Source organism: Coffea arabica, chromosome 4c (assembly GCF_036785885.1).
Source record: "Coffea arabica cultivar ET-39 chromosome 4c, Coffea Arabica ET-39 HiFi, whole genome shotgun sequence".
Classification (NCBI taxonomy): Eukaryota; Viridiplantae; Streptophyta; class Magnoliopsida; order Gentianales; family Rubiaceae; genus Coffea; species Coffea arabica.
Window position 1 is genome coordinate 47,757,829 of NC_092316.1, and position 23,917 is coordinate 47,781,745.

The following is a 23,917-nucleotide window of genomic DNA, read 5'->3' on the forward strand; positions in this document are numbered from 1 at the left end:
ACGTTTGCACACATGCACTTTTATTACATTTGCACACTTGCATTTACATTTGTATTTTTATTTTATTTTATTTTGCATTCCTCTTACATTTTCACACTTGCACTCATACTTGAGTCTTCATTTTCATTATTCATGACTTCTATATGGGCTTTCCTTACTGGCCATCACAATTCATGTGGTTGGGACCAAAAAGCCTCATAAGAAATATTTTTAGATTTAGGATTGCATTTGTTTTCATATCCATTAGTCATATCCAACATGCAACACATACTTTGGGTAGAAAAATTAGAAAAAGAAGGGCTAAGTCACGCAACTAGCTTTGGCTAGGGTAAGGGAGTGCCTTAGGCTTTGCCTTTGCCTTCTCCCTTATCAAATGTGACCCCCGATCCCTTTCTTTGGTTACGTAGATCTAAAAATTCTTTAAAAAGGGTTTTGTTTACTTTTCTTTCCAAAAAATCACTTTTTTGGGTGATTTGGTACACCTTAACTCTATACCAAGTGGCGACTCCATTTTCCATTCAAAAACCCTTTTTGAACTATATTGTCTGGCCAAACCGTCGCATTTCACAATCCCACGGCCTTTTATTTTCACTTTCACACACGTTCACATACATATTTCACACACTACTTTCACCACCTTCAAAAAGTGGAGCGCGACAAAGGACATTGGCAAATGAACAATCATTATCATAATTTAGAATTCTATTGTGCATAATGTCAATTTCCACAAATTGATGAACAGACAAATCAAATTAATAAGCAATTTTTAGTTTTAGGAAACGCATGTGCTTTTACATCTTTCACTGCTTTGTCAGTCCAATCCGCCTAGATGAACTCAAAGTTCATTCAAAATGGCAGCTAGTCTAGGCGGAAAACTAAGCAACTCTCCAACTTCTTCATCATGCCAGTAAATGACAGAATTAATGACAGAATTAAAGTTCATATGGGAAGTAATTTCGTCCAATTCTCTTTCTCTCGAACCAACAATCTGGATTCTCCTTAAAGGTGTGTTAGGACTAAGTTTAGAGTACCATGTGTTTGTACTGAAAGCATTAGCAGAAAAATTTGTCTGGAGATTGTGTGTTTAATTGCTAACGATCCATATCTTTTGAACACCCCAACTCGACACCAAAATACTTCAGCAAGACAAAGTTACCGACGCAGACTATTGGCGGATTGCTACCGTAGTAAATAGTAGCTTTCTTGTACCATTTTGCTGGGATGCGTAGAGAAATTTTCCCAAGAATTAAAACTTGATTCGTGATAGAAAATGAAAGAATACTTGCAAGTGTGTGGAAAGCGTTCAAAGAGCACTTTGACATAACGTTACTGCTTTTAGCGCACCAAATAGAAACAACCATTTTACGGTGGCTGACAAAAATTCCACACTTAACTCGAAAGAAATAGTTGGAGTTTGAAAATTGTGTTTAGTCCTTCTTCCTTTTTTTTATTTTTTTTATTTTTTTTAAATACTTCTCCCTTGACAACGAAGAGAGCAAATTAAAAACAGACACGGTCAAGAATAGCATGGGGAAAATGTACACTTCCTATCCATTGGGGTTGCATGAAAATTTGATGCTCTGCCTCCAACCCTCTGTGCAAAAGGAAAAAAAAAAAAGGGCCCTCTGAGCCTCCAATTTTGGCCTGATTTTAGTTTTTCCCTTATAAAAAGATTAGTAAAGTGAAATACATGATTTTTATATAAGCAATATCAATTAATCCAAAAAAAAAGCATAACTAGAAAACGAAGAAAAGATTATTCAATTTCCAATATGAAATTCACATTGAAGAAAGAGAAAATTAGAGTTGAACCCAAGATACTAAGAACAACTAAAAAGTTCAAACAGCATTTAAATAGAAAAATGTGAAACTGCAGTAAACTAATATTATACATACATAGATTTCGGTCCTATTTGATAATCCAATTTAGTATTTAAATTTAATTGGTTCAAACTTTAATATGTTCAAACCCAATTCAGCATCTTAATTATGGGACCGGCTTTGAATTGCCTTGACATAATTTATTTCAAAAAATAAGTGATAAACTGTTCACTTATAAGTTAATTCAAAATATGTTTAAATGTTAATATTTCAATACTTAACAATTCAATGATTTAATAGATTCAAAATTCAAACTTTAGATTTTAGATTTTAATTTTATTAAACGCACCCTTCATCTTTATTAATGTGTAATCAATTGCTATAATGAAGGCAATTTGCTCGGTATTGGGGGATTTGGATTTGTCTACTGTGGTACTCTTAATGATGGAAGAAGTTGCTGTAAAAGTATTCCATGTACAACTTGAAAGGGCACTCGAGGTTTTGACACAGAATGTGAAGTACTACGGAACCTTCGCCATCGAAGTCTAACCAAGGTCATCAGCGGTTGCTCTAACAATGATTTTAAGACTTTGGTGCTGGAATTAATGCCAAATGGAAGTCTTGAGAAATGTTTGCATTGGCCCAGCTGTTTTCTAGATATGAAACAAAGATTAAACATAATGATTGATCTGGCAAGCGCATTGGATTATCTCCATAATGGTTATTCAATCCCAGTCGTTCATTGTGATCTGAAGCCCAGTAATGTCTTGCTTGATCAAGATATGATTGCACATGCAAGTGATTTTGGGATTGCAAAGTTGTTGAGTCAGGAAGATGGTATTACACACACTGCAACAATAGCTACATTTGGTTATGTATGACAGGTTGTCGAAGCCTATGCAATAATAAAAACCTACTCAAACTAAAAATAATTTCTGTAGATAGCGGTGAGCAGGGTCGAATCCACAGGGACTGGGAGTAATTATTTCTTTTCAAGTTCACAGTGACAAGGCGGTGTTTTGTGCAGAAGGTGACAATCAAAGAAATTCAACTAAAATCTAAGAAGCTACTAAAAATTAAATAACAAATTACTAAAATCAAATGGGTGATAATTGAGGATCTAGCCAAGAAATAACTTTAGCAATGGTTCACCTAATTGATCATTAATGCAGAGCCAATTCCAATTATTTATCAATAAATAGGTTATAACTACCAAACAAGCGATGACAGTCAACCCCTCCTTACTGTGTCGGTGATTAAGGTACGCCCGTTAATCACTGCTCTAATTGAGAAATAATCCTAGGTACGCCCGTAAGATTTAATTTCCCAATTGCCTTACGTATTAGAGGAGCCCTATTCTAACCAAATAACGCACTACCAGGGTTATTTTAGATTAGCCCGCGTATTCCCCTGACACAAATCTAATCATGCCAATTGTCACTATTTTGAGGTAATTAAACAATTATGGATTTAACACCTCAATTGACAATAGATTATTAAATTAACTAATTATCCGGATCCAAGACAATCAATTAATTAAATAACCATAAGTACTGAAATCAAAGAATATGCGAATACCAATAAATAAAAGAAAAAGATAAAATTAAATCGATCTCATAATTTTTAGGTGAATCAAAACCTCCGTTGTTCCTTGACTAGACAAAGGGATTTAGTTCATCCCGAATGAAAAGAACCCACAAGAAATTGTAAAGAAAGCCGCGGCCATTGTCCCTTGAAATTAGGGAAATTCAATTCGGTTCCAATGTTTGAAAAGATAGCAAAGCTACAGCAATTGATTCTATGGTTTCTACTTGTCCAATCATACGAGAAGGAAAAGGAAAAGCTACTTGAGCCCACAAGGAAAAGTCAAAAGACTAAGCCAAAAAGTTGTCTGCCATTGTTTGCTCTATTCCTCTCTAATGTCCTCAAGGCTGTGCGGCGGCTCTCCTTCTGGAGAGGAAGAAGCCTCCCCCGAGGTTTGCTTTCTTTTCCCTTTTTCTAGTTGCTGTCTTCGATCAAAATTACCAAAAAATCCTGCATCTCCTTGTTCCAAGAATGCCCTTGATTGCCTGCTATTTGAACTCTTTTCCGATAACTGTCAAATTGGCACTTATTATGGTATTTTCGTTCTACTCCCTGAAATATATGCCAAATACAAAAAGTGAGTAGAATCCAGCAATTAATCCACATCGGGTCAGGTAATAGGAAAAATTAATAATAAAATAAATGATAAAATTGCAACCTATCAATTCCCCCCACACCTAAACCATACTTGTCATCAAGCATGAGAACAGCAAACAAACACCAATATTTGATAGTGACTATTGCTCTATCTAACAAATTGTCAAGATACCAAGAAAAATAATAATCAAGCATCAGTGATCAAGATCCAAGAAATATCACTTTGGTTAGCTTCTAAACCACAAACTCCTCTAATTTCAGGTTAACTAATCTAAGAAAAAGGAATGACGCATGACATTTATCAGTAAATGGTCCAACTATTAATCAAAATCTCAACATTAAATCCATAAATCGGCAAGCTGACTTTTATTATACACTAACACAACCTTCACTTTTTATCACATTTTTCTACTTTTCTCTTTTTTTTTATTCTTTTTTTTTTTTTGCTTTTCTCAATAACAACAAAAGACTTAGTCGCTGGCCATGTGAGCCTTTTGACGCGAACTCTGATATTTGTTAGATGAAAGAGTCCGGTTACTCAGCTTCTATCGCCACGTGACCACGTACTCATAGCAATTACTACTTTTTGACGCGAGAATCGACACTTTTAAGTGCAGATTCCCGATTACTCAGCAGTAACTAATAGCGGAGTACAGTCAAGTTTATTTATAGCTAAAAATCAAAAACTCAATATAACACAAGAACCAAAAGAAAACTTGCATCAGCTAGTCTCATTTTCAAACATGGAGAACTAAAGTTAATAACCGGACAACTTCACATGAAAAATGCCAACAATCATTTCCTATACCTAGAAAAGTTAACCAAAAATTAGAAAAGTCAATCAATTACTGATATTCACCAGAGGGATATTCCTGAACTCAATCACATTAACTTGATACCCTTTTATTACTAAAACTCGGCAATAGCAGAAATAGAGGCAATAATCCAACATCAAACTTTGGCATCACTTATGAGCTAATCACTAAAAAGGAAGAAAGAAATTGAACGAGAGGTGGACAAATAGCAAATTAAAAAGAAAGCAAAAACATCTAAAAAACTAAAAAGCAGAAAAACTAGCACAGCTACCCCCCACACCTAGATCCTACATTGTCCTCAATGAAGGAAATAAAGCAATTAAAGTGAAAAGGACAACGAAACTTCCTTCTCGAGTGACTAAGGTGTCAGCGGGAACGGCGGAGGGGAACCGATGTTGTGAGACATCAATTCAACCAGCAAATGCAAAACTCTGTCCACCCAAAATCTCAACAAAGTCTCCAATAATGTGCTAAATCCAGCAATATCAGTTCAGGACTTTAGTAATAGCAGCGCAGTCACAAGCCCTTGGCAGTCAATCAGATCTCTAACCAAATATAGTTAACAAGTACTCGCACCCTTACCATTGGTGCAAATCGCAATTCAAAATTAATGAGATTTCTATAGCAGAGCAGATCAGTAGTAAAGCAATAGCCCCAAGTGTTAATCTAGTCACAAGAAAGATTCTAAACCTCTAAAGAAGAGCAACAGGCGACTAGAATTCCAATGAATAGAGCAAGTAGAGGAACCGTAGGTGGGAACCCAGTCCACTGAAGTCAATAAACAAACCCAGGAAACAAATAAGTCCGCAAATGAGTCAACAAATTGCACAAATGATCAGACCAAAATCACAGCCACTGTTTCTCCAAATCAGCAATATAAACCAACATCCAAAATGTCCTCAAAAACTCGATTAAAAACTACTAATGCCAACAAGGAATGCAGTTGCCGAATTAAATCAACCAAAATTTCAACAAGCACAACACTGGCCGAGATTCTTCCCAAAATATCACAGACAATTGTTCAAATTCCAGCCCACCCAAGAACTTCAACAATTGCACCCAAAAGCTCAACAATTGCCCCCAGCAGTCAACAAGTCAGGCAACAGTAGTGCAGTGATTCGGCAATAACGACTCAATATATACCCTCAATCGGCAATCAGGCATCTACCCACAAAAGCAAGTGAAATTATCTCAACGACCTAATGGTTCACCACACAGAATTCACTTCCACCCAACGAAATAGTTGAAGTCACTAAGATGAACACGTTAGTCAACCGTCACAGAAAATTCTAACAAGCAAACCAGCTCCTAACAGGGCAAATTAAGCGGCACAAGCTCCTGATTCAATAGGCAATATTAGAAATAACTCAACCAGAATCCCAAAAGAAACCTCAACGAACTTAGTAGTTGAAAGCAATGGTCAGAATATTTCTCAGCAATTCAATTAGATGCACCCAACTGGAGGAAGCAATGTAAATAGCATAGAAACTTCCCAATTTAACAAACAAGTGCAATATTTCAGCTTACCCAAAATTTCAACAAATGGCTCCAGTTGGCCAGTCAAAATCTTAATTCAAAATCAGCAATTTCAATGAAAACGGCTTAGATATTGGACACTACAAACGCAGCCAACCAGATAGAGGTACGAAATTAAGGTCCAGTTACTCCACCAGTACCACAGGTATAGCAAAATAGCACAATAATACGAAGGAAAATAGCACAATTGCTAGCACTGGTGCACCGCACAGTTAAGGCAGAAAACCCAATTGCCACTCCAATCTACTGACAAACCCCCAAGTGAATCCAATACATACCAAAAATTGGGGATTCAGTAGCAAATACCTCTCCCAGTGGCCAAATGAAGAAACTGGGGCGGTAGTGGCTAAGAAAAAGAGGCGCGGCAGTGGAGGAGAGCTGGTGGAGCGCGCGGGGTCGCAGCTGAAGGGAGAGCTGCGGGGTGGCCTGCGCGTGGTTGGTGAGCAGCGGTGGCGCACGAGCTGGTCGTCGCTAGCGGAGGCGCGAGGTAGGTGTTGCCTCTGGTGCTGCTGGCGGTAGCTCGTGGTGGAGGCATTGAGCAGCGGCGGCGTCGACGCTCCTCGTGGCCACGATCGATCGACGGCGAAGAGAAAGCTGGTGAGGGGAGAGCCGCGGCTGGCGTGGGTTGAGGGAGGAGGCGGCGGAGAAGAAAGAAGAAAGAAAAAGAAGAAGAAAGAAAGAAAAGAAAGGAAAAAGAAAAAGAAAAAGAAAATTTTTTTTGTTTTTTTGTTTTTTTTTTTAAATTTGGAACTTAAGCTACGGTGATGAGAAAAAGAAAAAAAAAATTTTGTTTTTTGTTTTTGTTTTTTTTTTAAATCAATTTTTTTTTTTTTTTTTTTACAAAACTCAACTTTGAAATGCAAAATTAGAAACTGACTAACCGGTTTTGAGTTTTTCTTTTGAATGCTTGCCTTTCCCGCGAACGTGATGTGGCACGTGACAATGGTACGGGATAAGGAGCTCTTCAGGTCGCTTGACGTGGGCACGTCATGAGAGCAAGAGAGCTTTCTGACCATGAACTCTTCATGGGTCATGACGCAGGCGCGTCATGAGGATCGAAACTCTTTCTAACGATTCTGATCGTGAGCTCTCTATACGTCACGACGCGGGCGCGTCATAAGGGCAGGAACCCCTTCTGACGATTCTGACCGTGAGCGCTCCATGCCTCATCACGCGGGCGCGTCATGACAGAAGAACACCTACAAATCAGCAAAAACGAAAATTAAAACCCAAAATCAGTCAAATTCAAGGAAAACATATTTAAGCTATCACACGAAATCAAACAAACAATTAGAAAAAAATAATTGGGTTGCCTCCCAATGAGCGCCTTTTTTTAATGTCTTTGGCTAGACATTATCATGTTTTGTTCATGGAGGATAAAATCTTGTGGCTCGTCTTATTGCTTCATCCTCTATATAGTCCTGATAACCCTCGTAAATAGAGTAATTCTTGGACACACGAGCTACGGGTTTCCATGGACTAGTAAATGGCGCTAAACAAGTCAACAATGATCTGCATTCTCCACTCACTCCTCCCTTACTTGCATTTATTGGTTTAAGATATCTTGCCATCGCCACTCTTAATTTATTCCTGTCATGAAATTCAAAATTTTCTGGTATAATAAAGTCAATTTCATTAACAGGAATTGAAGAATAAGAGTCGGGAGAATATTGATGAAAGAGTAGAGGAGATGTCACCGCATTTGGAGATTATTCACTGGATTCATTCACTTGAATGAGTTGATCCTGGAGTCTCATTTCTTGCACTTCAGCTTCATTTTCAACTACATCTTTAAATCCGTTTTCTTGAAACTCCTGCAATTCCATGTCATTTGACGGGATAACTGCACTCTCATCCTCTTCAAGGTTGATATTGGTTTGTGAGGGCAATTCTTCAAGGTGAGAAGCTAGTCGCGTTATCTTGGATGACAAAAGATGTATTTGATCCGCCATCCCAGATGTCAATAGTTGAACTTGATCCGCCATCGCTTGTGTCTCCTGCTGAATTCGATATGCATTAGCAGCTAGTAATTCCATCATCTCTTCAAGAGACATACCTGACACGGATGATGGTTGTTGAGACTCTTGCTGTTGAAAATTCATCGGCCCAGTCGCATAATTAAAATTGGAATTGTCCCACCATCCTTGATCATACCCGTTTGAATAAGGGTCATACCACGTTTTATATTGAGGTGAGAAATCTCCAAAGGTATCGATTGGGGCACTTAGATTATCTTGAAATGCGGGACATGTGTCGGTTGAATAACCTAAGGCAAAATAAGTTCCACCATTTGCAACAGGCCATTGATCATTAGGAAAAACATGAGTCTCATAATCCCATTTAGGAATAAAGTCCAGTTTATCATCAAAATATGGAATGTTAGCAGCCATAAACTATATAAAAAAATAAGAGAAAAATAAATAAAAAAAATGAAAACAAGATGAACTCAAAAAGAAACAAATAACTAACGCCAGTCCCCGGCAATGGCGCCAAAAATTGACAGGTTGTCGAAGCCTGTGCAATAATAAAAACCTATTCAAACTAAAAATAATTTCTGTAGATAGCGGTGAGCAGGGTCGAATCCACAGGGATTGGGATTAATTATTTCTTTTCAAGTTCACAGTGACAAGGGGGTGTTTTGTGCAGAAGGTGACAATCAAAGAAATTCAACTAAAATCTAAGAAGCTACTAAAAATTAAATAACAAATTACTAAAATCAAATGGGTGATAATTGAGGATCTAGCCAAGAAATAACTTTAGCAATGGTTCACCTAATTGATCATTGATGCAGAGCCAATTCCAATTATTTATCAATAAATAGGTTATAACTACTAAACAATCGATGGCAGTCAACCCCTCCTTACTGTGTCGGTGATTAAGGTACGCCCGTTAATCACTGCTCTAATTGAGAAATAATCCTACGTACGCCCGTAAGATTTAATTTCCCAATTGCCTTACGTATAGGCCTGTCAACGGGTCGGGTCCGGGCCGGAATTAATAAATCCGGACCCGGACCCGTTATACTGCATTACTTCCAGACCCGACCCAAATACCCGACGGGTCTCTTAATATATCTACCAGACCCGCACCCGACGGGTCTCGGATCCGGGTCGGGCCTACCCGGAAAAAGGCCCGAGAAAACCTGTTTTTGATACAACTTAGCGCCTGAAAATGCAGTCTGATTTTTATCACATTTTGCGGACTACGCAAGCCTTTGCGAAATCAGGGAAGTTATTTAATTTGCCGAAGAAGCAGAATCGAACTTTTCTTGCCGAAAATTACAAATGAAAGAGCTATGGTGCTTGTCAGAAACAATACAACCCACATTTGATATTATACAGGAAAACATACAACTCAACCACAACAAAGCTGAAAAAGACAAAGACCTATGACTTGTTTCCAACTAACTTGTATATATTCGTAGAAATAGCTATGGTGCTTGTCACAACAGCTAGAATGACCATTGCTGTTGCTATTATTCTGTCCCTTCTTGTTGAAATGCCGTGGATATCTTTGCCAAAGGGAAAAAAAAAACAAATGGTTCAATTTAACAGCGAAAACACAAACCAAGAAAACAAGGTCAATTTAAGTTAATCTTTTGTTCTTTTCCCCTTACTATCCGCATAAGGTGGGTTCGGCAATACCTTAAAGCAATTATGCCTGGGAAGATGAAGGCAAGGCAGATAGCAAAAGCTCCAATTTTTTCAGCTTGCCAACCGTGAAATTTTCCCTCAACAGCTGGAAGAGTTGGGCTTCTTTGGAGCTACAACTGTCACTCCGTCAGGCATCAGAGATGAAGAGAGCTCGCCAGTTTCACGGCGGACTGGTCACTGGCGGAGGCGGAGGATGTGAGGCGGGACTGGTCACTGGTCAGAAAAGAGGGGAGGATGTGTGGCCGGTAGAAAAGAGGGAAGAATAAGACTGGAAGAGCTGGCGGAGGCGGGATGTGAGGCGGGACTGGTCACGGGAGAGCAAAAGAGAAAAGAGAGTGAGGGGAAAAAGAGATGTGCGGCGGTGGGTAGGTTAGGGTTGGATAAATTTGGGAACGAAAGTAGTAATATATAGGTATATATTTTTAATTATTAATTAATTAAAAACGGGTCTGGGTCGGATACGGGTCGGAATGGTATATTCCGTATCCGACCCGTAAATTATTAAGAGGTAACGGGTCCGGGTCCCGGAACAATATACCTACCCGTACCCAGCAAATTCGTCCGGGTCCGGGCCGGGTCCGGGTCTAGACCCGGACCGTTGACAGCCCTACTTACGTATTAGAGGAGCCCTATTCTAACCAAATAACGCACTACCAGGGTTATTTTAGATTAGCCCGCGTATTCTCCTGACACAAATCTAAGCATGCCAGTTGTCACTATTTTGAGGTAATTAAACAATTACGGATTTAACACCTCAATTGACAATAGATTATTAAATTAACTAATTATCCGGATTCAAGACAATCAATTAATTAAATAATCATAAGTACTGAAATCAAAGAATATGCGAATACCAATAAATAAAAGAAAAAGATAAAATTAAATCGATCTCACAATTTTTAGACGAATCAAAGCCTCCGTTGTTCCTTGACTAGACAAAGGGATTTAGTTCATCCCGAATGAAAAGAACCCACAAGAAATTGTAAAGAGAGCCGCGGCCATTGTCTCTTGAAATTGGGGAAATTCAATTCGGTTCCAATGTTTGAAAAGATAGCAAAGCTACAGCAATTGATTCTATGGTTTCTACTTGTCCAATCATACGAGAAGGAAAAGGAAAAGCTACTTGAGCCCACAAGGAAAAGTCAAAAGACTAAGCCAAAAAGTTGTCTGCCATTGTTTGCTCTACTCCTCTCTAACGTCCTCAAGGCTGTGCGGCGGCTCTCCTTCCGGAGAGGAAGAAGCCTCCCCCGAGGTTTGCTTTCTTTTCCCTTTTTCTAGTTGCTGTTTTCGGTCAAAATTACTAAAAAGGTCCTGCATCTCCTTGTTCCAAGAATGCCCTTGATTGCCTGCTATTTGAACTCTTTTCTGATAACTGTCAAATTGGCACTTATTATGGTATTTTCGTTCTACTCCCTGAAATATATGCCAAATACAAAAGTGATAAAATTAATCCAGCAATTAATCCACATCGGGTCAGGTAATAGGAAAAATTAATAATAAAATAAATGATAAATTGCAACCTATCAATGTAGCACCAGGTTAGTAGATTTCTTGAACATACAGGTTAAGTACGGTTTTTCTCTAATTAGTTTACCTTCAAAATTTTACATCTTTTATTTTTTTGTGAATCTCTGTTTAAACCTGGGATTCTTTGCAGAATATGGATTGGAAGGACTCGTATCAACAAAATGTGATCTTTATAGTTATGGAATCATGCTGATGGAAGTCTTCACAAGGACAAAGCCTAATGATGAAAGATTCAACGGCAATTCGAGCTTGAAGGACTTGGTGCAAAGTTCTATACCTAATGCTCTATCAGATTATAGATACCAACTTGTTGCAGGAGGATGAAGAACACTTTGCAGAAAAGCTGGATTGCATATCTTTTATCATGGAAATAGCTCTAAATTGCTCAAGAGAATCCTCAAGAGAGAGGAGCAATATGGAGACAGTGCTTAGAGAAATGAACAATATCAAGTCTAAACTGTTGTCAATTGATAGAATGCACTAAATCATAATCTCCGGTCAATGGTAGAGCTTCTACAGTTGTTTATGAACTGTTTAGAATTCATCATTTCATCCTTAAAATTTCTTGTAAAGCATTTTGTTACTTGAATTTATAATAATGTATCACATTAGACTTTTAATCCAATTGAAACCAACGCCTCTAATAGTTACACAAGGACTTTAATCATAATTGACAAATTTGAAGTCTTTGCTAAAATGGACTTATTGTCTAGTATTTCTAATTTTCTTGTCCAACAGTTGGGAGCTTTTGGGTCCAAACTTGCAATAGACCATGTTATTCATTCAAGTTTTGTATTTAAACATAAATAATACCAGAACAACCAGCTTGCAAAAACCTCTACTGCCTGTTCTGGTTTACATGTGCAATTATGACTAGTGACTGAAACGGTTGAAAAGTCTTACCTGATGGCTGAGACGACGCAGTTTGAGTTTAGCTTAGCAGGAGCTTATCCGCTTCGTCACTCACTCTCTCCGAATAGACGCCATTCTGATTTGGGTATCATATAATAGAATAGGCTTGTCGTCTCTTTCCCGTTGATGCGACGGTAACTCGAGATAGAATATCTTAAGATAAGAGAAGAAAGTTCTTTGCCTAGTTTCGGATCATACCGTAGAAAGCACTACTTCCGACTTTCATTTTCTAGTTGCGTGTACTTCTCTGAGTTGTCTGGGAAGCAAGGTAAGGTCTCCGCGGAGACAGTACGTAAACCCTCCGCAGATGGGTGGAGAATATAAGGGGGACCTTAATCTCCTAAAGCTACTCATTAAATTATTCAAAATAAAAACTACATTCATATTATGGTATAATAAATCCATCCCACACTTTAGTCCTGCATTTTCCCTCGCCCCTACAAGCACCCACTCCCATTGCCATCAATATGATATAGTCTTTTGAAAAATCCTTAAATTTTCTGGGTGTCTCTTTTAGTTAGACTAAATTATACTGATTTCCCTTTTATTTTATAGAAGTCATAGATCTCCCATCCTAATTTTGTGAACCTCTCCTACCAGCATTAATTGCGGTTTTAATTGTGTACTTTTGCCCTCTAGTTACCCTTCTTCTTCTTTCCATATTTATGTTGATTAAAGATTTTCTCTGAAACAGTTTTCGTAGTAAAGAGCTAAGCTACGTATGTCTTTGAGGATGAGAGGTTTCAAGAATTTAAGCTATTCAGTGATGGATTGGGTGTTCCGGAAGTGATGAAGAAAAGAAAGGGATAAAGGTTAGAAAAATAGTGGGTATTAAGAAGAAAAAGAAGGAAAGTGAGAAGAAAAAAAGTGCCAACGTAGAGGAATGTTAGTGTATTCTTTTAAAGTGTTTTTAGTTCTTACTAATAAGTTCTTTGTGGCATTTTTTAAGATATTACTATAGCTTTTGTTTTTTTAAAAAAAAAAACATGTAATTGTAAAACAGATAGTCAAAGCATATCATCAAATTTTATTATTCAACAAGAATAAATATTAAGCTCTTCTATTTGATATCCACACACCCTTATAGCCTTACCCTTTAATATTTTTTGCCTCCTAAAACCAATCTAAGACAGGGAAAGTGGATACATGTCAAAAAGTGGTGTGTTGAAATCATCTACTCTAAACAAAGAAAACAAAAATTATACAATTAAATGGGTCAAGTCTTATTCAAGATGAGCCTAACCTGGTCCAAGCCTGGCCGATATTTTAATTGGTTTCCAAATATAGGTCTAATATCGACTCAGCACCAATGCAACTATGCAAGTGGAGGAGGTAATTGACCAATTTTTTGCCAAGAAATCTTGAGGTTCTGAAGTGATAATGTTATCTCTAAGGTCAAGAAGTGCTGTTTGATCAAACTAACATTGCTGGCGCTGGCTGCCGTGCCGACTAAAGTGAAAGCGATCATGTGATCTCTAAGCGCAAGAAGTAGTAGATTTTGTCCTCGGCCATGCTTATGGTTAAATTTTAGATTTCCACACTCATCAGGGCACTCACAAACTAAGAATTGGGATAAGCTGCAAAATGATATATACAGATAGAAACGAGCATGGAAGTTCACTAATAACACATTCAAGGAAAAATAAAACCAAATCAATGGAAAAAGGTCGTAACATTGATTTATTTTCCAAGTAGGTTCCAAATAGGGCTGCAAACGAGCCGAGTCGAGTCGAGTTTTGAGCTAATCGAGCCGAGTCTCGACTAAATTTTACCAAGCTCGAGCTCGACGAGCTGGCAATTTTCGAGTCTATTTGCAAACGAGCCGAGTCGAGTCGAGTTTTGAGCTAATCGAGCCGAGTCTCGACTAAATTTTACCAAGCTCGAGCTCGACGAGCTGGCAATTTTCGAGCTCGAGCTCGACTCGAATCAAGTCGAGCCGAGCTCGAGCTCGAAAAAAATAAAAAAAATATTTTATTTTTTAAAAAAATAAATAAAATAATATTTTTTTCTAAATAAATAATAAAATATTAAGGATATATACGTAATTTCACTATGAAAATAAAAAATAAAAATATATATATATAATATACGTAATTTATTATTAAATAAAAATAAAAATAAAAAATATATATATATATATACTCAAGCTCGCGAGCCGGCTCGCGAGCTAACGAGCTTAATATTCTGAGCTCGAGTTCGAGCTCGAGTTTGACTCGAGCTGGCTCGAGCTCGACTCGAGCTGGCTCGAGCTCGACTCGAGCTTGACTCGAGCCGCTCGCGAGCGGCTCGATTCGTTTGCAGCCCTAGTTCCAAACAAGGACGGCTCGCGAGCGGCTCGATTCGTTTGCAACCCTAGTTCCAAACAAGGACGGCTCGCGAGCGGCCCTAGTTCCAAACAAGGACTGTCAAATCATGGACGAAATGGAGCTTGCGACGCTGGTCGGGGAGGGGCCGCCGTTAACTGGTCTTGCTTTATTCCTTCATTGACTTTAATTCCAGTGTCCATTAGTATATATGTGGATGGAGAAGAAACAAACCCAAATCTAGGCTTGTCCCCATTTGAAAGTGAATGGCATGCTTTTGCTATTCGAGTTTTATGGCAGGGAATTGTTAATTTTATGCTTTTTGTCACTAGATTAGTTAAACGAAAAGGTAGCCAAGAACTCAGTTAGAATTAAAAGAAGGAAAAAGAAAAGCAAAATAAAACCACAGATGCAATATTCCCTATAACTGAAAGTCCAAATGTGATGTAGGGAATAATGCACATCTCTCTCTGACATTCAAAATAAATCAAGCCTACAACTTATACAGCAATATCTATTTGCATTGGCCAAAAGCATTGTTTCTGATACGATCAAGACCTGACGGTATGCTGCAAAAAAAAAAAAAAAATAGCAGGTTATAAGCTCAATTGAATGAGGAAACATGACTTTCAACATTGAGAAGTAAAATTTGCACAAAAAGGATAAATACTTACTGTCATCAGAAATTGAAATTGATGCTTGATCTTTATTAGTTCTGTTAAAACATCTTTCATACTGATCCTTTCTCTTGGACATTCTCTACAGCAGTTCAAAGCCAATTTCATAATCAATGTAACACACTTCAGCTTGTCAGTGAAATGCTCATCCTCTGGCCTGATTAAGTTTGCATCAACGGCCCGAAGTGCATCAGGAAGAGAATCTTCTACCCAGCTTTTAAGGCTTAAATCTCCTGAAAACATTTCATCACTAGGCCTCATCCTTGAAAAAATTTCCATCAAAACTATTCCAAAACTGTATACATCAATTCTTGTCGAAACCATCCCCTCTGATCCGTACTCTGTCATAAAAATTACAATAGTCAGAATAATAGAATTAGTTAAAAGATTAACAACAAATGAACAGCATCGTAGAAGTAAATAAAATGTAGACGGCGAAAGTTTAAATGGATAACCTGGTGCAGTGTATCCCAGGGTTGCAAGGGTGTTGGTATGCAAAATACTTTCTCCTTCACCAAACATTTTTGCTATACCAAAATCACTTACATGAGCAGCCATATCTCCATCAAGCAATATATTACTGGGCTTCAAGTCACAATGTACCACGGGAGTATCAAAACCATAATGGAGATATTCCAATGCACAAGCAACATCAATCATTATGTTTATTCTTTGAAACATATCTAAAAAATGGTTGTGAGAGTACAACCACTTCTCAAGACTCCCATTGGGCATGTATTTGAGCACCAAGGCTTTAAAATCACTTTTGTGAGATTTCGATGGCGTAAACTCTTTAGTACCTCGCATTCTCTATCAAAGCTTTTTAATGAATCTTCCACTAGCAAGTTGAATACCTTGATAGCCACAGCAGTGCCATCACTTAGGATCCCTTTGTAAACAGAACCATAGCTCCCTTCTCCAAGCAAATTGCTTTCATTGTAGTTATCGGTTGAGTGCAAAAGGTCATAGTATGAAAATCTTTCATATTTTGCCGCTGACATCAACTCTGTTCCACCAGAACTCTTTGGTTTCTTTGGCCACCTTAGATTCAATATTGCTACAATTGCTATTATCAGTATTGCTGCAATCCCTGACAAACTAATGACAAGTAGAAGCACCTTTCTTTTGCTTGATCTTCTAGTTGAATTACTCCGACATGGTGGAACACCACAGAGTCCTTCATTGTTCATGAACAATTGACCTGTAAAGTTTCTGAAGGGACCATCTCGAGGAATTTCGCCGCTTAGTCTATTAAAAGAAACATTGCATTCCTTAAGAGATTTGAGTGCCTCCATTGACTTGGGTATCGCACCAGAGAGATTATTGTGTGAAAGGTCCAAGAATTCCAAGCTGACCATATGGCTAAATGATTCTGGTATAGAGCCCTGTAAATTATTTTTTGCCAATGAAAGACTCTGTATAGCTTGCAGCCCCCCAATTGTGGTAGGAATAATGCCTGACAATTGATTAGCCGAGAGATCCAAACTATATGCGGCTTTGAGGTTCCCGATCTCTAAAGGTAGCGATCCACTTAAGAAATTTGATGAAAGGTTGAGAATTTCAAGATCTTTCATGCTCAATACGGTAGCAGGTATCATGGAAGTCAACCTGTTGGAGCCTAGAAAAATCTGTCTCAAATTTGTCATATTTCCTAAGCATTCTGGAATACTACCAAAGAATTGATTTTGGCACAACCTTAACAAACCCAAACTATGTAATCCACAAAAAATGTCCAAGACATCTCTCAGTTGGTTGGAGTGCAAATAAAACTCCTGAAGATTTGCCAAACTATGCACAGTTCTTGGGACTGATCCAATCAATTCATTACCTGAAAAATCTAGAGCTAGTAAACTGCTCAAATTGCTGATTCCAGCTGGGATGTTTCCTCTGATTTTACAACTCATTGCACTTAAGACTTCAAGTGAAGTCGAATAGTTAGAAAAAGAAGCCGGTAGAAAACCATTTAGAGGATTATTATCCAACACTAAATATGTCAAGGATCTGCAACTCGTCAAGAAAGTGAAAAAGCTCAATTCTGAGGATTCACTTGATAGCCTGTTGGAATGCATGCCTAGATATTTTAGATATCTTAAATTTCCTAAAGAGGTGGGGATTGAACCTGTGAGCTCATTATTGTGAAGCGCCAAAATAACTAGCTTAGAAGCATTTGAGATGAAGCTAGGTATAACTCCACTCAAGCAATTATGATTAAGAAAAAGAGTCTCCAAATTGCTTAGCTTATTACTCACTGTCAAAGGAATGGTTCCTGAGAATTTGTTGCGGTTAAGTGCAATACGTTGGAGAGATGAAATGTTAAAAATTGCAGCTGGTATGGAACTCGATATGTGCTGTTGTGCAAGTAAAGTGCCTCCAATCTGTGAAGGTTCCCAATATTTTCGGGTATTCCACCTGTAATATGGTAATTGAAGTGCTTTTGCGTTAGCATACAATTGGCAACTTTCCATTGGCAATGTCTAGCAATATTCTAAAATTTAAAAAAAAATTCTTTTAGAATAATAGAAAGTCATAGGTCTTCCTAGATCCTTATAGCAAGGCTTTAAAACTAACCTCTTTGAACATAAAATCCATTAAAAGGAAAAGTTTAATTTCATTCAACCAAACATAGGCCCAAGTTATCCTATACATCAAACTGATGTGGAGTTTTAAAGATGATCCTACGCAATTAAGAATTTGTAATTAGGAACGAAGACATACCCGTCAATATGTTGTCACCAAAACCTAACTGCGTCAATATAGTTAGATTCCCTATTTCATTTGGAATCGCACCTGCAAAATTTCAACTTTTATGAGATTGATTTGACTTGAAATGAAAAAATGTAGTAACAAACAATGACGAGATTTTTTAACTTTCCAAATGCATTAATTGGAAATTGTTGCATGGTTACTAATTGCAGTAACCATGTGGCATCTGTGGCAGGAAAGAAAATAGGATAGTTTTTCTGCTTACTGAGGCAAATACTAGTAAAGTTTTATCAGACATTGCCACACTTGTTCGACTATCTGTCGTAAAAAAAAAAAAAAAAAAAAAAAAAAAAAAAGCGACAAGAGTGTTTATGTTATAAATCTATTTGACAAACCTTAGGGTCTGATATGTAGGACCTTTTAGTAATATTGACAGACCTTAGGATCTGATATGTAAATTGACCAAACCTCAAAATAACCAGTACTCCTGGGGCACTAACGATTATACACTGCACACAACTCTAAACTAAGACACCAATTTAAAACTCATAGAGTTACCTCAGATTTCTACTAAACACTTGCCGTCCATTTATGCCTGCAATAAGTTACCACAATTAAGGCGGTGCTGATTTCCTTCGGGAAGATTCTAGAAATGTAACTTGCTAATCTATTGAATTCTAGACTAATAGAGAGAGGGAGAGAGAGAGAGAGAGGCTGTGCTTTCTCATCACTGTCTATCAAAACCGCAAAAAAAAAAAAAAAAATGTTGGTATAGTTACTCTGCTTCTCTGAAACCTCCATATAGAAGAACAGAGCATAGGCTTACTAGATATCTATAAAGCATATACAAGAACAGAAGCATAAGCTTAATCTATACTTAAAAAATAGGAATAAAAGCAGTTCACTAACACATTTTACCTGTTAAATTGTTCAACCCCAGAGCCAGTGTTTCCAGCGTTGTCAAGTTCCCAATTCCCTTTGGTATCGGTCCACTAAAATGGTTCCCAGACAAGGCAAGATACCGAAGCAATGAACACTGAGACAGTGTTGAAGGTATTAGACCGATCAAATTGTTGTATGCTAGATTAAGCCATGTAAGTTTCTGAAGGTGCTGACAGACGTCGTCCGGAAGAATGCCGGATAGGCTGTTATTCATGAAGGAAATGATCTCCAGTGAGGAAATATTGAATGCATGGAGAGGCAAAGGACCAGAAAGCTGATTACTCTCAATAATCAAATTCTTCAAATTATGAAGATTCTGAAATTCGGTTGGAACGCTCCCCTCAATGAAATTGAAAGACAGCCGTAGCGTCTCCAAGTTTGACATGTTAGAGATGGAAGGCGGGATGGAACCTATAAAGCTATTGTCTCCAAGAGACAGGAATTTGAGTTTGTATAAAAAACCAAACCAGGAGGGAAGCTCTCCACCGAGATTGTTGATCCCAAAATCAAGGTATCTCAATCTGCGCAAGTGAACTAACTTGTCAGGCAATTCCCCGTGGAAATTGTTACTGCTGATGTTAACGGAAACCAGAAAGGACAGGTTCCCAAGTTGAGGAGGTAAGGTACCAGTAAGGTTCATGTTTGAGATATTCAAGGCAGTCACTCAGCGGTGTCGAGAGCCGCAGGTGACCCCTATCCAATCACAAACAGAGGAGGTAATGGACCAGTTTTTTGCCAAGATTTCTCGAGGCTCCGAATTGATCATGCGATCTCTTAGCGCAAGAAGCGCTAATTGATCCGTTGTAACATTACTGTTGCCGGCAGCCATCATGGCTAACGAAACTAAGCTAAAATTTATCAAGAAAAGGTACTGAATTTTGCCCATGGCCTTGCTCATTGATCAAGTTGAGATTTTTTTTTACTGTAACTCAAATGAATTGGTGTCAACAGCAAAATCATATATACTGAAGACGAGTGTGGAAGTCTTCATAACACAAAAACACACACATGGAGGTGGGGAGCATCAATTAATGTGGTGGTCTCTAGCTATGATAACGTCAATAGCAGAAAAATACCCACCAGTCAATATCCATGTTGATTTTCCTACTTATTAACTATCAAATTATGGCAGACCGGTCTAGGCGTTTGGGAGAGGAGACTGGATAGGATTCGCCATCCGAAGTTAGATTCAGAAAATGTTGTTTGCACCCCTCAAACGTTTGAAAGTTTTCAAAATATTTTTCTTTTTCTTTTTGAGCTAAAATATTTGCTTCTACCCGAAACTTTGCAAGATCTTTTGTTATAGCATCTAGTTGATATGAAATCAAATTTTTCCTCCCAAAAGTAATATGTTCTGCATCGGGTCTATGCATCAAATCGAGATAGACGTTGCCGTGACCAAATAGCATACATGTCTATCATTCCATACGCTCACTTTCTAGCAAAATATGTCAATTAAAATATAATACGGCTTTCAAATAATTTGTGTGCCCAGGGAGAGTAGAACATTAGTGCTTCAGTGAATTTGGATCATTCGTTGCTTAAGTAGTCTCTTGGTCACTTGTTGCATTATCAGGTCAAGATTGACTAAACATTTGGCAGAATAGTCTTCGGAGAATACAATGTCAATATCGGGGAAGATGTCGCTCATTATCTTACCTCAGATCGTCTCTGAAGTCTCCCCTGAAAGTGAGCTCTAGACTTCTTCTCTCCCAATTTATTATATCCTTCAATTTTGATTGATGACACTCCTTTTGAATTTCAAGTCATTGCAAGCTTAGAAACTATATAATCTTGCGGAAGAAATCAAAAAAAATTTTTGGGCAATCAATTTGTTATCCGAGCATTATGGTACAGATGATATGATTGCTCGGATTTTGTTAAAAAACGTAAATTAACCCCATCACCTTTTTTTATCGGACAAATACTTATTCTAATAAAGAATCAGAATAGTACTTTATATATATATATATATATATATATACACACTCTCTGCCAAAATGCAAATCAAACATAAGGATGACTATTACATACCCATTCTAAATACAGGTTTTTCTCATTAATTTGGTTTTTGTCATTGCTTCTTAGAAAATTCAAGCATATTTTCAACACTTCGTATCTAGTCGTCATTACGTTAAAAGTTTCATCCCATTAGGAAAAAAAATATGCTCATTACATTTGTTTCTAACCAAGTTCAAAATTACTAACAAATTATGTAAGGACGGACGTAAGGGTCCGGGGCGGGGAAGGGGCCACCGTCAAGTCTTCTTTAAACGACATGTTGGGTTAGAACTTTTTACTTGTCTACCGTGCAAGACAAGTCAGGGTCTGTTTCACATAGTTAGACTTTTTATTTTGTAGCAAATATATATGCTGAAAAAAATGCTATTACGCATAAAGCTTTTGAGTATTGCCTTTTATATACATCGATTTTACTTAATTGCGCTTAATATTCATTGGTTGGTATATGATATGTGGAACATTGGCTTGCCTAGATATTAAATATACCCTGTTACAGTTCAAGTTCTGTGAAACCACGTAGGTCAAGTATTTAATCTCCATAATACTTGTATTGTAATGACAGTAAGGCATTTGTTTAGCTAGTGGAAGAAATTTATTCAATTTGGCTTTGCCCCATGTCCTTAAATGATTCTGAATTCCTGTAATATGTCATGACTACGAGATGAAATATATCATAACTTTGACATCAAAATCATTCCCCTGCAATATATTAAGTAATCTACATCTGTTGGAGTGCTTAGAAGGCGGGATAGAACCCGTAAAGCTTTCAAGTCAAAAGGTGCTGGAGTTTCTGTAAATAACGAAAACAAGAGGGAAGCTCTCCACCAAAATTATTAATACCAAAATTAAGGTGTTCTCCAGGGGAGTTCTTTTGTCTACTAATGTCAAGAAGCGCTGATTTATCCGTAGTAATATTGTTGTTGCTGGCAGCCCTCATCGCAAACGAAACTAGGCTAAAATTTAAGGAGAAGTGGTGAATTTTGCCCATTGCCATGCTAACAAAAACTGGTAGCAAATAAAAAAAGAAAAACCATATATATTGAAGAAGAGCATGGAAATCTTCATAACACGCTAACACACGCCTGGAGGTGGGAGCAGAGATTAGTGTGGTGGTCTCTAGCCGTAAATTATGATAACAGCCACCAGTCTGCATAAATGTTGATTTTTCCTACTTAATGGCTATCAAATTATGGGAGGACAGGCCTAGGGGTTCCGGAGAGGAGATTGGGTAGGAGTCACCTCCCCAAGTTAGACTCAGAAAATTTTATCTTCACCCATTAAATATTTGAAAGTTTTCAAAAAAAAAAAAAAATGTATTCTCATTTGAGCTATAATGCTTGCCCCTGTACAAAATTTTAGAAATTCTTGTTATTATACCATCTAGTTCATACGAAATCAAATTTGCCCTCCCAAAGCAATATGTTCTGCCTCGGGTCTATGGATGAAATCGAGATAGACGCTGCTATGACCAACTAGCATAGATGTTCTTACTCCGCAGGGTCATTTTCTAGAAGAACAGGTCAGTTAGGATTGATTGTAATTCAGCAGAATAGTCTTTGAAGACTAAAACTTCAATATGTGGACGGAAAATAGATGCAGCTCAACATCTTACTTCCAGTCGTCTCTGAAGTCTCCTCTGAAAGTGAGCTGCGGACTTTTGATCTTCCAATTAATTGACTTATTCAAATTTGATTGGTAACATTGCTCCAAGCTCTTTTTGAACTTCAACTTGTTGCAAGTTGGGAAACTACAGAATTTTGTGGAAGAAATCAAAAACATTTTTCGACAATTAATTTGTTATTCAAGCATAATAGAATATTTCTATATTACCACTTTAAACGAAAATAATTTACAACCTATGACAATAGTGAACCATATCTGATAGAAACCAGTTTAGGCCTTCATGGTGTATCATTTCTGTCATGAAGGGAAAATTGCACTTTTGATTCCCAATGTTTGGGGTTTGGACTAATTTTGTTCTTCAAGTTCCAACCAAAACACATTTTATCCTCATAATTTCATAATTTTGATTAATTGAAAACAATTGGTGGATTCCCAACCAATTTGAATGGAATATCATCACTTGATCCTTTTTTAATTCACTTTTCCCTTTTCAGTTAAAAAAAACCTTCAAAAATTTTCAGCCAAGATAACTCTTTCCTCATTCGTGCAATGAACAAGAGAATCGAGAAGAACAGACGCCATTATATGTGTTTTTACGTCCCAAAATTGGGACATAACATCACCCTGTCTAGAATCAAAACCAAAATAATTAAAAGGGTAAATTACATTTTACCCCCCTGTGGTTTAGCATTTTTTCACATAACCCTCCTATAGTTTCAAAAACTATACATAACCCCCTCATGGTTTGGATTAAAGTGTCAAAGTAACGGAAATAGTCACTCGTAACGAAATTTCTAAAAATATCGAAATTACCCTTATAAATACATGACACATTAACCCCGTATGATTTTTATATTTTACCATATAACCCCCTTATGGTTTAATATTTTACCATATAACCCCCTTATAATTTTCAAAATATACACATAACCCCCCTTGGTTAATACATAAATTTCAACTTTACATAAGGCTATTTTTGACATTTTAGGTGACGCCGTTATGAATGATCATTCTCGTCACTTTGACACTTTAATCCAAACCATAAGGGGGTTATGTATAGTTTTTGAAACCATAGGGGGGTTATGTGAAAAATGCTAAACCACAGGGGGATAAAGTGAAATTTGCCCTAATTAAAATTTTGTACATACTAACTTTTAAGTCTTCCTGCCATGTACGTCTGTAGCAATTGGCAACAACCAAGA

General features: G+C 37.5%; 1 long non-coding RNA gene and 1 pseudogene across 1 annotated transcript; both read right to left on the bottom strand.

Annotated features, from left to right (window-relative positions):
* Positions 1 to 11,290: 11,290 nt before the first annotated feature.
* Positions 11,291 to 12,796, bottom strand: LOC113738596 (uncharacterized). The gene is made up of 2 exons (XR_003460178.2): positions 12,437 to 12,796; positions 11,291 to 11,419 (listed from the first exon to the last, which is right to left on the bottom strand). It is a non-coding gene; the product is annotated as an uncharacterized lncRNA (long non-coding RNA).
* Positions 12,797 to 15,098: 2,302 nt separating this feature from the next.
* On the bottom strand, positions 15,099 to 20,136 carry LOC113739503 (uncharacterized; annotated as a pseudogene).
* Positions 20,137 to 23,917: the final 3,781 nt, after the last annotated feature.